The following is a 15216-nucleotide window of genomic DNA, read 5'->3' as shown; positions in this document are numbered from 1 at the left end:
ATTTAGGGCAGATGTATTCTGAGGTTATATTATACCATTTTCTTTGGAGAATATTGAGAGTAAAGAATAGCCTTAGGTGAATTACGAAACAATGAAACTGTAAAAGACTTTACAGATTCTTGTTTGACAGAGTAGTCAATGTTCACAGAGGTGGGAAATGGTCATATACCATCATTAGTGGTCTAACCACTAATCCAGTAATCTGCCATAATAATCTGCTCAAGAAAGGGTGGAAGAGGCCACCCACAAAGTCATCATGAGAGACTAATGATTTAAAACTAAAGTAGAGATAGATAGACGGTGACTTGGAAGAAGCTAGGGAGTCTGTGGGGAGGAAGAGAAGAATTTCTTTTCATCTAAAGCCAGTTGGGGGGAAACAAAATAAAACAAACACACAAAAGAAAAACAAGATCAAACCAGCACAAACATAAGTCAATTGGGGTCTTCCGATTTTTTATCAATGGTGGACAGGGCTTTCCTTCCATGCCTTTCCTGAAAGAGAGGAAGGAGGCTGGAGCACTTCTGGAATGTCTAGAATGTCTTTCTCTCTGTTCTTTGTGCTAACTAGTACCTGACTTCCTCTGATCAAAGAAAGTTGTGTGTATACAACTAGTGTGAATTTCTGTGAGCCCCTTCTTCCTGGAGTCTTAGGCCTCACATCTTGGAGACAGCCAAGTAAACATATTACAATTGTTAAAATTAGCATAAATGACAGGGTTCTGGGAAGGTCACAGCTTTGAAGGAGGGTAGTACAATAGTTCCATGGGGGGCAGTTCATCTTTTATCAGTTTATCTTTTTGTGTCTGTTCTTCATGGTTTGCTTCCCCTCTGGTTTCTTAGTGATTACAAACCCTTAGCCACACCCTCCTCACTTTCTCTTCTCTCCAGGGCCAGCTTTGTAACTGACTGATCCTTGGCAGCTTTCTGCTCAGCACTCTCTCTCCTCTGCTGTCCAAGGTCTCATGGCCATGACTCCCTTTCCATATTCTCCTTCTCCCTAACTCTATTATGTCTAAATCAGTGCTCTCTTATCTGCAACCTTAAAGAAGGTTTAATAATCTGTTTGGGGCCAGGTGCGGTGACTCATGCCTGGAATCCCAGCACTTTGGGAGGCCGAGGTTGGTGAATCACCTGAGGTTAGGAGTTCGAGACCAGTCTGGCCAATAGGGCAAAAACCTGTCTCTACTAAAAATACAAAAATTAGCTGGGCATGGTGGTGGGCACCTGTAATCCCAGCTACTCGGGAGGCTGAGGCAGGAGAATTGCTTGAACCCAGAAGGCAGAGGTTGCAGTGAGCTGAGATCATGCCATTGCACTCCAGTCTGGGTGACCAGAATGAAACTCTGTCTCAATAATAATAATCTGTTTGGAATATTAGCGAAAAATAATTGTAATAGGCTATTTTTACCTGGGAATTTGCATACCCGCTGTTTGAAGCCACAGGACTAACTCCTCAAGGATGGAATTTTAGGCAGCCTATGATTCTGGTAAAGATAATTTTAGGCAAGAGGATATTCAAGTATTCTGTAAATTATACCAGTTTTGATGATATGTATCATGTCAAGTGTGTTAAATAAGCAATGACTATGCCTACTTGTCCTCATACCTAGTCTCAGGGTAGGGAACAGGGGAAGATGTGACTGGAGGACCTTTAGGAGTCCTCTCTCCACTGCGTTGTGAACATATCACAACTTCTGTCTGCATTGAGGGTTTGCCTTTGCTGTCCCTCATGTTTCCTTTCTCTTTTTTTCTGTTCTCTAAAATGTACACAAGGAAGAAGGCAATGAATACTGGAGAGACTCCTCAGGAGTAAAGAACCAGCAGGAGAAAGGAGTGGCCCCAGTCCATTCATTCCCTCCACTGAGGGTGACTTGTCCATGGTCATGCAGGACAAGAAGGGCAGCCTGAGACCAAGGACACAGGGCCACTCCCTCCCACCACAGCCACCTCTCCTACACTTATGCACTGTGCTCTCCACAATGTTCATTTTGGGGAATCAAAAGGAGAAGCAAAAGAATGAACCCTGTCATAGAGGAGATGTGGCTTCAGGTTGACTAGGTAGGAAAGGATATTCTGTCCCTCTCGTGTCTTTTTAGAAAGTAGCTCACATGGGTTAAAATTCTAGTCAGTAGTGTCATCAGAATAAACCCTGGGCATAGGTGACATCAAGAGAAACTCAAATGGAGGGATTCCTGAGGGTAGACTCACGGTAATAATTCTCATTTATTAAACACTTTAGATCTATATGTATCTGTGTGTATATACAGACATACACATACACACATATATAATACATATTATTTCAATCTTCATTTTACATGTGAAGGTCCTGAAGATTAGTGATTTGCTCAGGGTCACTCCAAGAATGTTGGAGATAGCAGTTGAACCCAGTCTGTTCATTTACAAGCCTGTGGCTTAGTTTTTCTGTATTCTGTCTCGGATTCTGTGATCACAGGCTAATCTTGATACTCAACTGCAGCTAAAGTTATGCTAGGCCTCTGCACAGAAAGAAAGGAATAACTTCTATAGCAGACACAACACCAGAAACTTGTGTGTATCATATTTAATCATTGCAGTGACACAGTCAGAGACTTATTATTATTACCACCTTTTTATAGATAGAGGAGCTGAGGTCCAAAGGGTTTCCAAGTTAATTCAGCTGCCAAGAAGAATACAAATAATGGTAATATTTATGATGGCTTATTATGTGCTAGGCACAATGCTAACTTCTTCATATTTCCAAACCAGTAGGAGGTCTGAGAAGTGAGCCATCTCCAGGAAGTTAAAACATTGTTCTCCACGTGAAATGTGAAAATGCAAAAATTTTGTTTATGATTAAAGAAAGTCCTCACTAACATATCAGCAGGGATCAGTTTGCCAAAATGCTTACCAGAGGACAGGGCCATATGAGACATAGATATTTGATTGAGGGAGAAGTAAACTAAGACACAGTCATTGCGAGATGAAGAAAAAATACTATAAAGGTAACTGGTATCTTTGCTGATTTGAATATTATTTGAATAAATTATGAATATTCATTTTTCAGTGTTTTTATTCTTAGAAGGCCTGTTACTGGTGGATGGAAACTCTATGGTTCCAAAAAAAGTTATGTGATCTTGAAGTGCTTTCTCAAGGGAATGAATGATGTTTCCCTGGGGCATTAAATAGCATGATTTCTCTTTGTGGTCTCATGTCATAATGGTGTCAGTGCATTTCCAGTGATAATTCATTGAGCTTTCTGACTGGTCCTTGTGATATGGAAGGGAAATGCTGGGAAGGAAAGGGTGTGGTCCCTTTAAATGATAAGGAAGGGGGAAGGGAAGTGCTAGGTAGAGGAGGGAATGGTCCCTGGCTAGGGCTCCACCCCCAGGCCTTTGCCCATGGACCTCGGTGAGGACAGGCATTTTTGCAGCATGGGCGGCTGGACGTCGAGAAGAATGCACCAGTGTAGGATCACACCAGCACCCAGACAGGGCATCAGGCGGCAAACCGAGGCAGTTTGGCCAGGGCAGTTGTAGGAGAGCCCAGGCCATCAAGTGGCCTGACTCGAGGGGAAAACCATCTTCCTTCTGGCTCCCCCATCTCCTGAGAGCTACTTCCGTTCAATAAAACCTTGCACTCATTCTCCAAGCCCATGTGTGATTTGATTCTTCTGATAGACCAAGGCAAGAACCCTGGAATACAGAATGCCCTCTGTCCTTGTGATAAGGCAGGGATCTAACTGAGCTGACTAACGCAAGCCACATATGGATGGCTAAACTAAAAAAGCATCCTGTAACACATGCTCACTGGGATTTCAGCTTAAACATCCACCCCTACACACTGCCATGGGGTCATAACTCCACAGCCTGCCCTTCCCTATGCTCCCCTAGAAGTTTGAGCAGCAGGGCACTGAAGAAGTGAGTCATACCCCCATCACATGTACTGCGAGAGGGACAAGGGAACTTTTCCATTTCACTTGCACTTGTGTAGACAGGTATTCAGTGGTGCAATAGACCCATGATATACTTGGCAAAAATGAATACACAAAACATTTCCAAATTGAATAAATGGGCAAGTAACTTTGGGAAGCGCTTAATTTCATATTCTTCTTTCTTAGGGATTTATAATTTTCATCAGTTTACTAAAAGTTCTGAGAAGTCCTGTAGTGAAGAAACCAGTCTCCCAAATTTATTTGCATTGGGATCTTTTGGATTGTCCAATGGGAGGAAAACCTCCTGGTGTAAGTATTATCGAACTCTATGATCACAGAGAATTCCAAGTCCAGTTATCTATTTATGTTGCTGCTTTTCTCCAAAGCAGCTGGTGACTTTCTACAGCATAGATCTTTACTTTCTACAGGGTGGATAAACTATGTCTTATCTCTTTAATAGTAGATCTTTTTTCCTCATACTTTGTTCTTTTATTTATTAAAGTGTTATAAACATATTTTATATTTTTATCCAATATTATATTGTCAATGGTTTTTTTCCAGGTATAATATTACTCACAATAATTCATGGTAATTTGTTTCCTTATGAGTTATTAATTTTGTACTTTGAGCTCAATTCAAAGTGTGACCTGACTGATTGGTCTTTGTTTCTGCCCAGGTTGCTTGGGCCTTATTATGTGAGTACTCAGTGTGGTGGCTTCTCAATCATGTACAAGCCCGAGTGGGTTCAGGATTGAGTTTATAACTTCTCTATGTGGGGGGGTGGGGGGAACACATCTTATTTATTTTTTTTTAATTAGACTCTGGATTAAGACCTTTAAGCTTCATTTTGTCGTCTATGATAAGCCTGCATTTTTCATTTTGTGCATCAAGGATTCTGGCTTTCTATCAGGATCTCATTTCTATCATCGCATTCCATATGAGCCCAATATTTACCTCCTATCATTTTGATGCCATTTAAATTCACACTTCTTGGTTAATAAGATGAGTGTATGTGGTTAGGGCAGCCAGAGCCTTAGCCTACCCATTCGAGACTCAGTTCTCCTTCAGGTTCTGGTAATCTGGAACTTCCCTAGCTTTCCTATTTCTTCAGATCTGTATCTTAAAATATGTTAGTGGCATTTCTTCAAAACATTACAATTCTCTTTAGAGAAAAGTTGTTTTGTTCTTATTAACTATATGGCTGTATTGTTGGAAACAGATTTTAGAAATGTCTTAGAGGTCATCTAGACTAATGCATTATCCAATGTTTGAAATTTCCTACTTCTAGTAATATCACTATTTATGGAAAATTGATGTGTGCCAGGAAGTTTGCTAAGTGCTTAAATGCATCACTTAACACATCCTTACAAAAAATTCACTGATTTAAAAAATTATTTGTAATACATATGGAAAAAAATGAGACTGAGAAAGGTGAAATGTTCACATGCCAACAAAGCAACTGCAAAGTCTGGATGCAAATCAAGGCTTTTTCTTTTTTTCTTTACTTCTTTGTAGCCCATTGGTTCCTACTGCACTGTATTCCATACTACAGTTTTGGTACTAAATGCTTACTCAGCTTATTCTTAATTGCTAATAATAATGTCAAACGTACTGTTTTATTTTATGTAATGCCATGCCATGTAAATAATTAGCTTATTGTTATGTTATTAGTAGTAATTCTTTTTTTCTGATGAGTCACAGTACTTCAGGCATTGGTTTTAATCTAAACCTTTGAGTTCACACCATGTCAGTACTTCAGTATTGAATATTTACATTTTTTAATAGTTCCTCATATAAAATTCTTTATCCTTTCTGGTCACTCTTTAGATGAACTCCAGTTAATCTAATATCACTCAAAAAAATGTTATCGATGACTGAATATAATTTTCTAGGTATCAGATGAAGAATAATGTGTGGATTTGACTGACATTTCTAAGATCTAAATTTCTTTAGTCACCTTTGGTAGCACTCTTTAGAAAATTATATTTACCACTCTTTATTTTCCTTTCTTCTACATTTGATGTGAATAGCTCTGGATTTTTCCCCCTTTTCCACTAAAGCCAGCTCATATTTCAAAGGTCACCAATAAGTTACAAGTCTTATAGCTAAAGTCTTTTATCTGTGCCTTACTGAGACATTTTAATGTCTTTGGTCAATACCTGGCAAGACAAGTTTTAGTGAATGTCATGATAAATATGTGACGCAAAGCTGTGAGTTATTCTGTCATTTACCTCTGTTGGGGGAGTTCATGGCCATCTTTTGAGACAACGCTTGTCTATGAGGCTGGCAAAGATGGAGTGATCAAGAGTGATTCTTGCTAATCCAGTGGGTGGGTGGTGGTGATGGTTGGGCTCAGTTCAACTATATATTTGTGGAATGTTTAGGTTGAGGTAATCAATGAGTAGTCCTCTATGTCATTCTGGAATTCAAGAGAGATATGTGGACAAGACTCAGTACCTGAAAGTTCTTAATATATTGAAGATATGTTAACTTCCTATTGTTGCTATAACAAATTACCATATACAGTAGCTTAAAACAGTATGAATTTACTATCTTACAGTTCTGGAGATCAGAAGTTTGAAATCAGTCTCATTGGACTAAACTCAAGGTATTGACAGGCCTGCTTTTTCATTTTATTTTATTTTTCCTGGAGGTTCTGGAGGAGAATCCATCTTCCTTAACTTGCCCAGATTCAAAGGGTGCCTATATACTTTAGCTTGTGGTCCCCTTTCTCTCTCTCATACCAGCAGCATAGCATCTACTCTTCTGATTTCTGATTCTGTTCTTGTACCTTCTCTTTCTCTGATCATCTTGCCTTCCATGAGGCTCTTGGGATTACAGAAGGTCCACCTAGATAATCCAGGATAATCTTTCTATGTCAAGATGTTTCACTCAATCATATCTGAATAGTCTCTTTTGCTATGTAAGGCTATATATTAATAGGTTTGGGGCACTGGGATATTAATATCTTTGTGTTGCAGGCAATTGAAACTGTGAAACTATACCACCACACTAAGAGAGTGTATAGACAAATAAAAAGAAAAGAGAAGATGATTTGGAGAACATTAACCTTTAATGAGCAATAGAAGAAAGAATCTTTAATAAAAGATCATGAAAAAAAGTGATAAGAAAGGTTGAAGGGAACTGTGATGTGGGGGTATAACCAAGACCAACAGAGAAGAGATTTTCAAGAAGGTAAAACAGTCAAGTATGTGGAGTTTTTTAAAGTTGTCAAGGAAGAGGAAGGGTAACTATTGCTTGACATATTTGGCCATTAAAAGGTTCCTGAAAATTCATGAAGAAAAGGCTTTATATGCTCAAAACCCTGCTATACAAAGTAAAGTTATAGAGCTTGCATATTTCCAAAGAATTTCCCTGAAAAAAATAAAAATTTAGAAAGTGCTGACATTTCCAGACTTATGACTTAGCAACTTGAATATCTGAACTCTTCAGCACCGTGAATTCCCTCAACAAGCATGTGGTAATGGATAGACTTTGGTGTCACCAGCACTCTTGATTAAATTGTAGTTCTATTACACACTAGCTTTGTGTCTTGGGGTAAAATACTAAAGCCTTTAAACATTTACTCAGTTTTCTCCCCTATAAATTAGGATAATAATATTTAGTTTGCAAGTAATTGTTAATATTCCAATGAGAACAATATAAAATGCCTGGCACACAGTAGCTTCAATAAATGATATTTAATATTATTACTAGCACTATGGAAGTACTTTCTTAAAAAATATGTAAAGTATCACAAATAGCAGCTGTTATAATTTTAAAAGTTTTTCTAGATTTCAAATTAGGGATGGGGTCAGCAAAAGTATGTGCGTGACTAATAGGCTTCAAATCAAGCCAATACTGTGTCTTACAATTACTATGTTCTCTCTTTAGAAATAGAACATCAAATGAGAAGATATTTTTGTTTTCTCCCATCACCAATGACAGCAGTCATTTTCAGGATTTCAACTGACAAGTTTCAGAGTTGCTTTGCCTAAGGTTCATGTCCCTGATCTGCACCTGTACCCTGCCCACCCTCACCCTTTTTCTGCCCAAATAAATCAGTCTGGGATTAATCTTTGCAGCTTCATTCCTCACTGCTCCCCTCAGTGAATAAAATTTGGACCAGAGTGGGGGAATTCCTGAATATGCCATGTTCTTTCATGCCTCTGGGACTTTCTTTCCCCAGTCAAGAACATTTAGTGTATTTGTCTGCCTGTGAGATTCCAAATGGCCTTCTTGGATCAGCTCAAATGTCCTCCTTGACGGTTTATTTGCCCTTGGGTTTAAATTTGTGGCTTTTCTGTATTAAGATCTCTCCAAAATATTAATGATTTATTTCCAGTCATAAACTAGCTTTTTTTTTCAGCAAATCTTTCCTTTCCAAGCCTGAGAGAGAGATAGCTAAAGGGTAGAACTCAGAAGTGGTTCATTTTCTGATATTTATTATTCAGGAATGCTTGTTAAAATAGTAACCTTTCCTATTAATGAAAAGAGTTGATACAAGGGCAACAAGTGGCAAAAACAGCTCTTGTTCAGCTGTAGAAGAAAACATCTTAGTAACCCAGAGGGTTAATTCATCAAGAAGATATTCAGAATGGTTTCTATACACAGACGCATTTTGCAAAAGGCAGAAATAGATCTGTCGTTTTGCTCTGTTTTCTCCAAGAATCCAGTGGCATTGAGGAAAGCAGGTGAAACTAATTTAATGTCCTATTTAAATATTTCAGGTATTTTATTTGCTCAAAGCAAAATATCTCATTCAATATCTTATTCAATAAAGGCATGTCAGGCCCTAGAACTGATGAGAGCCAGGTGAAAAGTCTGTCTGGATAGTCAACGATTCCTGAAGTCCTGATTTTCCTGCTGCAGATTCAAAAGACTAATAGAAGAAAAGAACAGGGGTTGGAATCCATAATAACATTCAGTTCTTCCCCTGTACTGACATCTCTGGGTTACAGAGCTCCTTGAAAAGGAATTCTCACTTTACAGGGGTGTTTTGGTTTGCATCTAAAGAAGTTGAAACTAAGTGCCTGGCAAAGTTGTAGTATCGAAGAGGCCGACTTCAGATTATGCACAAACACACACTTTAGAGTAGAGACCAGATAGGTTTGCAAGTGAAATATTCTCTGGCTTTATTCAAAAAGTGATTTTCATGAGATGCTGTGCTTACTTATACAGGAAGCAGAATCTCTTTTGTTCAGCAAAATACTTTGGTTTGTTGGTTTCAGATGACCCAACAGGCACTTGCTTACAGGATTGAGGGGAAACAATCAGGTGATTATTAAGCTCCTATGTACATTGAGGTCAACGTAGTGTGGTCTAATAGTCTAATAACAGTTTGCTCCTGAGCGTGACTCTCCAAGGACAATGCTAGAGAGGCAGTATTGCATTACAGGTGTAGGGTATAGGAAGGCATAGTAACAAGAGATCAAGAGTTGAAAAAATTAGAACCCTTGGGGAATATTGTACAATACAGCACAATCCTAAATTATTTGGGACATAATTAAATAACAAAGTTTAGGTGCCATACATTTATTCTTATTGTGTTCTGGTCACCCTATACACAGACGGTTTGATGGATTTAAAAGCAGAGAGACAGGCTAGAAATAGGAAAGAATGCTGAAAAAGAAGTTTCTACCAGTTTTCTGCAGAAACAAGTCTAAAATCTAGAGTGTTATCAGAATTTTACTCTAGCTACTTCTGCCAAGTAGCTACAGCTACTTTAACTTCTTACCTTCCTGTCCTTTATTCCCCAGCCAAAATAAGATATTCATCTCTGTGTGTTTCACACATGTTCACAACCCCCCATCCTTAGGCGTCACATACTGCCCTTGCAGAGTCACTAAAGGTTTCTGAGTAGCGTTCAAATCTCCCTTCCAACTGACCATCCTGGTGGGAGTGGGCAAGAAGTGGTTGGCACTATGGAAATTAAGGTACATGAAAGAATTTGGACCAAAAATGTAGACTTTTGTGCAATCAATACAAGAATCAGGGTTGAGGCAATGCATGAGTGAGTTCACCTGGAGAATATAATAAGAAAGAACATAATAAGAGAGAAATAGAATAAGAGAAGATAATAAGAGAATATAATAAAAGAGAAAGAAAAACCATAAGCACTGTCTGTCCATCCTTCAGTGGAAAGAGAAATTAAGAGAGGAAATGAGCAGTCAGAAAGAAAGGATGAACATAGGGAGGAATTTTAGAGTGAGTGATCATTAGTGTTGTAACAGAAAAATCAAAGAAGATTGAGGGTGAGAAAAGTCCTTCTAAACTGGGAGAATTGGAAATTAAATTTTTATGTCAAAGGTTTGTTACTGTAGTGGCAACAGGACAAGACTGGCATGAAGTGAGCAGGGAATGAGAAGGAGGCAGCAGTGGAGGCCGTTGAGTAGTGACAACTATTTTGAGAATATTATTTGAAGAAAGGAGACAGATGGGACGGTAGCTTGAGGGTTGAAGTGAGATTCAAAAACCCACTTCTTTAGTACAATTTCTCAATATCACAGTCATCATAAAAGATTTTTATGTGATTTTTCCCAAAGCGTTCCTAAAGGCCATCTACTGTACATGTGGTGAGTCCTGGAAAAAGTCTTGAATTCTGGACAAATAACTAAATCTTGGCAGTCTCCATATTCTCCACCTGAAAATAGGGATACCAATTATTGGTATTCAAATATATGTTGTGAACATTCCAGGAAATATAAAATCATTTTTAAACTGCAAAGCCCATACAAAATATGGTAGTACTATCATTGTAATCAGCTATGTGATTTTTTAAAAGTCTAATACAAAAGATTCCAAAATATTCCAAAATATTTATATTTCAAAACATTTTAATAGAAAGTAATTTGATATGTAACAGTTCAAAATTAAAGTAAGAAAACGACCATTTACAAAGTACTCATACTAAATGCCAGGCATAGAAATAGATATGTAAAATTATTCTTTTAATTCTCTTTAGGGAACAATAAGATAAGTATAGATTTGTTCATTTTACTGATGGAAAATAGATCTGTGAGATATTAACTAGTACTCTCAAATTCACTTAACCAGTTATGGAAGAGTCAGGATTCAGGATTAAAACCCATATTATAAAGTTATAAATCCACTTTGCTCAATCAATATAAACATTTGTTTCTCAAATTTCCTTGTATTATACATATAAACAAGAACTCTAATAAAATAGTTGTTTGATTTGGCTGGACATATTCGTTAAAATAGCTGCTTATATAATTATGGACTAAATTCAAATTTGAAGAGGAAATCCTTATGAAATATAAAAGTTTCTGGGATTTTTCTGTGTATGATTCTCTTTAGACGTCCTGTGTTGCCTGCAGAATTTAGGATCAGAAGTCCTAAATAAAAAGTATTATCTACAAATTATTGTAAATGTATTTTTAGTACAGAAATCCGAATTGTTTCTCATTAAAACGTTCCATTTCCATGCCTTGTTCTCCAAAGTGGTGCTAAGGGTGACTAATAGAGTCCATTCCCAAATCAAATACTCTCAGTTATATAGAGGTGTAATTAGTAAACCTGCAGTCATATATTTGAAGAACCATGTGAAGACCATTTATCCCTATTTTCACTATTATATAATAGTGAAAATTCTAACTTTACTAGGGACAAAGAAGATAAAGGGCAAGGATACAATGATAATGCAGATGAATGGAAGAAGAAAAGTTATTCCCATGTAAAACCCACTTTCCTTTAAGCAGGAGAAGTGGTACAGAAACATAATGGTTAAAATCTGGGTTTAAACCTAGGCTCCACAATTTACCGCAATTTTGGGCAGGATTACCAAATTACCGGCGATTTTAAGCAGGAGTACAAATTACTAGTGATTTTGGGCTAGATATTTAACTGCTTGTGTCTTGCTTTCCTCATCTATAAAGTAAAATTTTATAATTATTAAATGTGAAAGAGTTATAAGAATGCCCAGCCTATAGAAAGCCCTATATTATCTATTATTAATGTTTTATTTTCAAAGTTACTCTGAAGATCTTTCTCTTGAATTTATTATGAATAACCAAAACAAATACTGCTATCTAGAAAAACTAAATTTCCCCTTTTTTGTTTTAACTTAAATATGCATTTACTTATATTTGAACTTAGATTTCACATGTTTTTTAATTTTTATTATTTTATTTTTTATTACGCATTATGTTCTAGGGCACATGTGCACAATGTGCAGTTTTGTTACATATGTATACATGTGCCATGTTGGTGTGCTGCACCCATTAACTCGTCATTTACATTAGGTGTATCTCCTAATGCTATCCCTCCCCCTTCCCCACACTCCATGACAGGCCCCAGCATGTGATATTTCCCTTCCTGTGTCCAAGTGTTCTCATTGTTCAATTCTCACCTATGAGTGAGAACATGTGGTGTTTGGTGTTCTGTTCTTGCAATAGTTTGCTGAGAATGATGGTTTCCAGCTGCATCCATGTCCCTACAAAGGACATGAACTCATCCTTTTTCATGGCTGCATAGTATTCCATGGTATATATGTACCACATTTTCTTAATCCAGACTGTCATTGATGGACATTTGGGTTGGTTCCAAGTCTTTGCTATTGTGAATAGTGCTGCAATAAACATACGTGTGCATGTGTCTTTATAGCAGCATGATTTATAATCTTTTGGGTATATACCCAGTAATGGGATGGCTGGGTCAAATGGTATTTCTAGTTCTAGATCCTTGAGGAATCGTCACACTGTCTTCCACAATGGTTGACCTGGAAAAACTAAATTTTCAACTCTACTTAATAACAAAATAAGGCTCCTCAAGGTAGGCATAAATTTAAGGAAAGAATATTAGGTCTTATTTAAGGAGAGGAGTTCTTTAGTTATAATCTATTCATTCATTAATTTATTCATATTTATTCAACAGTCATTGTCTATTGTGTGCCTCCTGCCCTATATTTATAAAACAACAGTCAACAATTTCTTCTCCAACTATATGTGCATGTCACTTCTCACATCAAGAGCTGGTGACTATTAACTCTCCCTTGAGCCAGGCGCGGTGGCTCAAGCCTGTAATTCCAGCACTTTGGGAGGCCGAGACAGGCGGATCATGAGGTCAGGAGATCGAGACCATCCTGGCTAAAAAAAGGTGAAACCCCGTCTCTACTAAAAAATACAAAAAACTAGCCGGGCGCGGTGGCGGGCGCCTGTAGTCCCAGCTACTCGGGAGGCTGAGGCAAGAGAATGGCGTGAACCCGGGAGGCGGAGCTTGCAGTGAGCTGAGATCCGGCCACTGCACTCCAGCCTGGGCGACAGAGCGAGACTCCGTCTCAAAAAAAAAAAAAAAAAAAAAAAAAAAAAAAAAAAAACTCTCCCTTGAATCTGGTTAGACTTCCTTTTGCAAATAAAATGTAGCAGCAAAAGTGATGTGCCAGTTTCCTCCCAGCTTTTAAGATAGCTGTCAGCTTCCACTCCCTGCCTTGGAACCCAGTTTCTATGTAAGATGTTCAGCTACATTGAGACCCCTTGTACTGTGAGAAATCCCAAGCCAGACATAATGGAGAGGTCACATGAAGAAGAGAGAAAAGCTTGTCATGTCCATAGTGGTTCTAACTATCCCCAAACCTGTCAATGAAGAAGCAATTGCAATTTATAATAGCGTTTCAACCCCCTCAGGTGCCATGTGGAACAGCACAGCCCAGTTAAGCCCAGCTCCTACTGCAGATTTGTGAGAAATCATACGTTGTTGTTTTAAGCCACTTAAATTTAGGGATGGTTTGTTAATCACCAATGGGTAACCAAAACAATGCTTTTAACCCAGAAGCAATATGATGTGAATAGCACCTCTAGGTATAAAGGCTGAGTTGCAGCTAAGAGGTGAGATGAAATAAAATTTATAGAAATCTGTAGAAAACAGAGGGTAGTATATTAGTTTTAATGTCTTCTCATAAAGGCAGGTCTAGATACATTTATCAATACATTTAGAGACTAATAGTCTAATAACTCAGAGTGCTAATTTACTAATATATTATCCCAAATGACCCAGAATATATCCTCATCAGCACATTTACCCCGTGCTCCACAAGCTACGGAAATGGTCAATTTGTCATCAAAACGTTTCATGGAATCCAACATGAGGAATTAGCCCTATATTCTTAATGGCACCTAAACTGGATAAGCCAGATAAGGAGGGGAGAATATGCATATCAGCTCCTCTGAAAACCCTGTCTGGAGGGTTGCTGGACACACATTGACAAATTCAAGTCATCTGACATATTTCTTAGAGGCTTTATGCTGCATGCTCCCATTAGTTAGCATAGTCCTCTTTCAGACAGAGAATGCAAGAACTGATTATGATTAGGTTAGTTTTTCCTATTTGCTATGATTGGATTAGATAGATTGACCCAAATATGTTCTCTTGAAACAAAACCAAGAACACTTAAATGGCAACGTAGTCCCCTAAAATTCCTCAGCCTTTGATTTCTGGCTAATGCTTGGGGTAAAGTTTTCACCTTGAGAGAGGGTCTTGCACTGTTGCCCCAGCTGGAGTGCAGTGGGGGTGACCTTAGCCCACTGCAACCTCAAACTTCTGAGCACAAGTGACCCTACCACCTCAGCTTCCTGAGTAGCTAGGTTTATAGGCATGTGCCACCACACCCAGGTGAAAAAAGAAAAAATTGGAAAAAGAAAAACTGTAGAGATAAGGTCTCGCTATGTTGCCCAGGCTGATCTTGAACTCCTGGGCTCAAGCATTCCCTCACATCAGCCTACCAAAGTGCCGGGTTTACAGGCATGTGCTATTGCAACCAGCCCATTTCCACATTTTTGCTATGCACATTTATACTCACATGTTGCCATCATTTAGTATGTTATCTTGGCTGCACGTTTTACCATAGAAGCTTTTATAGAGATTCCCAGGCTTTTTTATTGCCTACTTGTGATAAGATTGCCTGAAATGTGGCCCTCCTGCCTGGACACAGAACTACACTTGTACCACTTCACTAAATTTTTTTTTTAATGGATAACTTCACTTTTTCTCAAACATAGCCATGGCCCAGGATTTTATTCTTGGGCCTCATCACTTCTCTTTCTATATGTGCATCTTCTCAAATTGTGCTCATTACAATAACATCTGTGTAAACAACTTCTGTTTAAGAAAATTTCAGATCTTTGTTTATCCTGAATTTCTCTTCCAAATCCCATCCTACCAGATAACTTTATTAAAGCCTTGCTCCTGAATCTTAAATAAACACGTTAAGTGTAGAATTTTAATAGTTTCCCTTAAGTCCCAACGAACTATCTTTTCCTTTGACTTTATTTTCCATTTAATAGTTT

The sequence above is a fragment of the Macaca thibetana genome, chromosome 13, assembly GCF_024542745.1.
Source record: "Macaca thibetana thibetana isolate TM-01 chromosome 13, ASM2454274v1, whole genome shotgun sequence".
NCBI classification, from domain to species: Eukaryota; Metazoa; Chordata; class Mammalia; order Primates; family Cercopithecidae; genus Macaca; species Macaca thibetana.
This window is presented reverse-complemented; position numbering follows the sequence as displayed.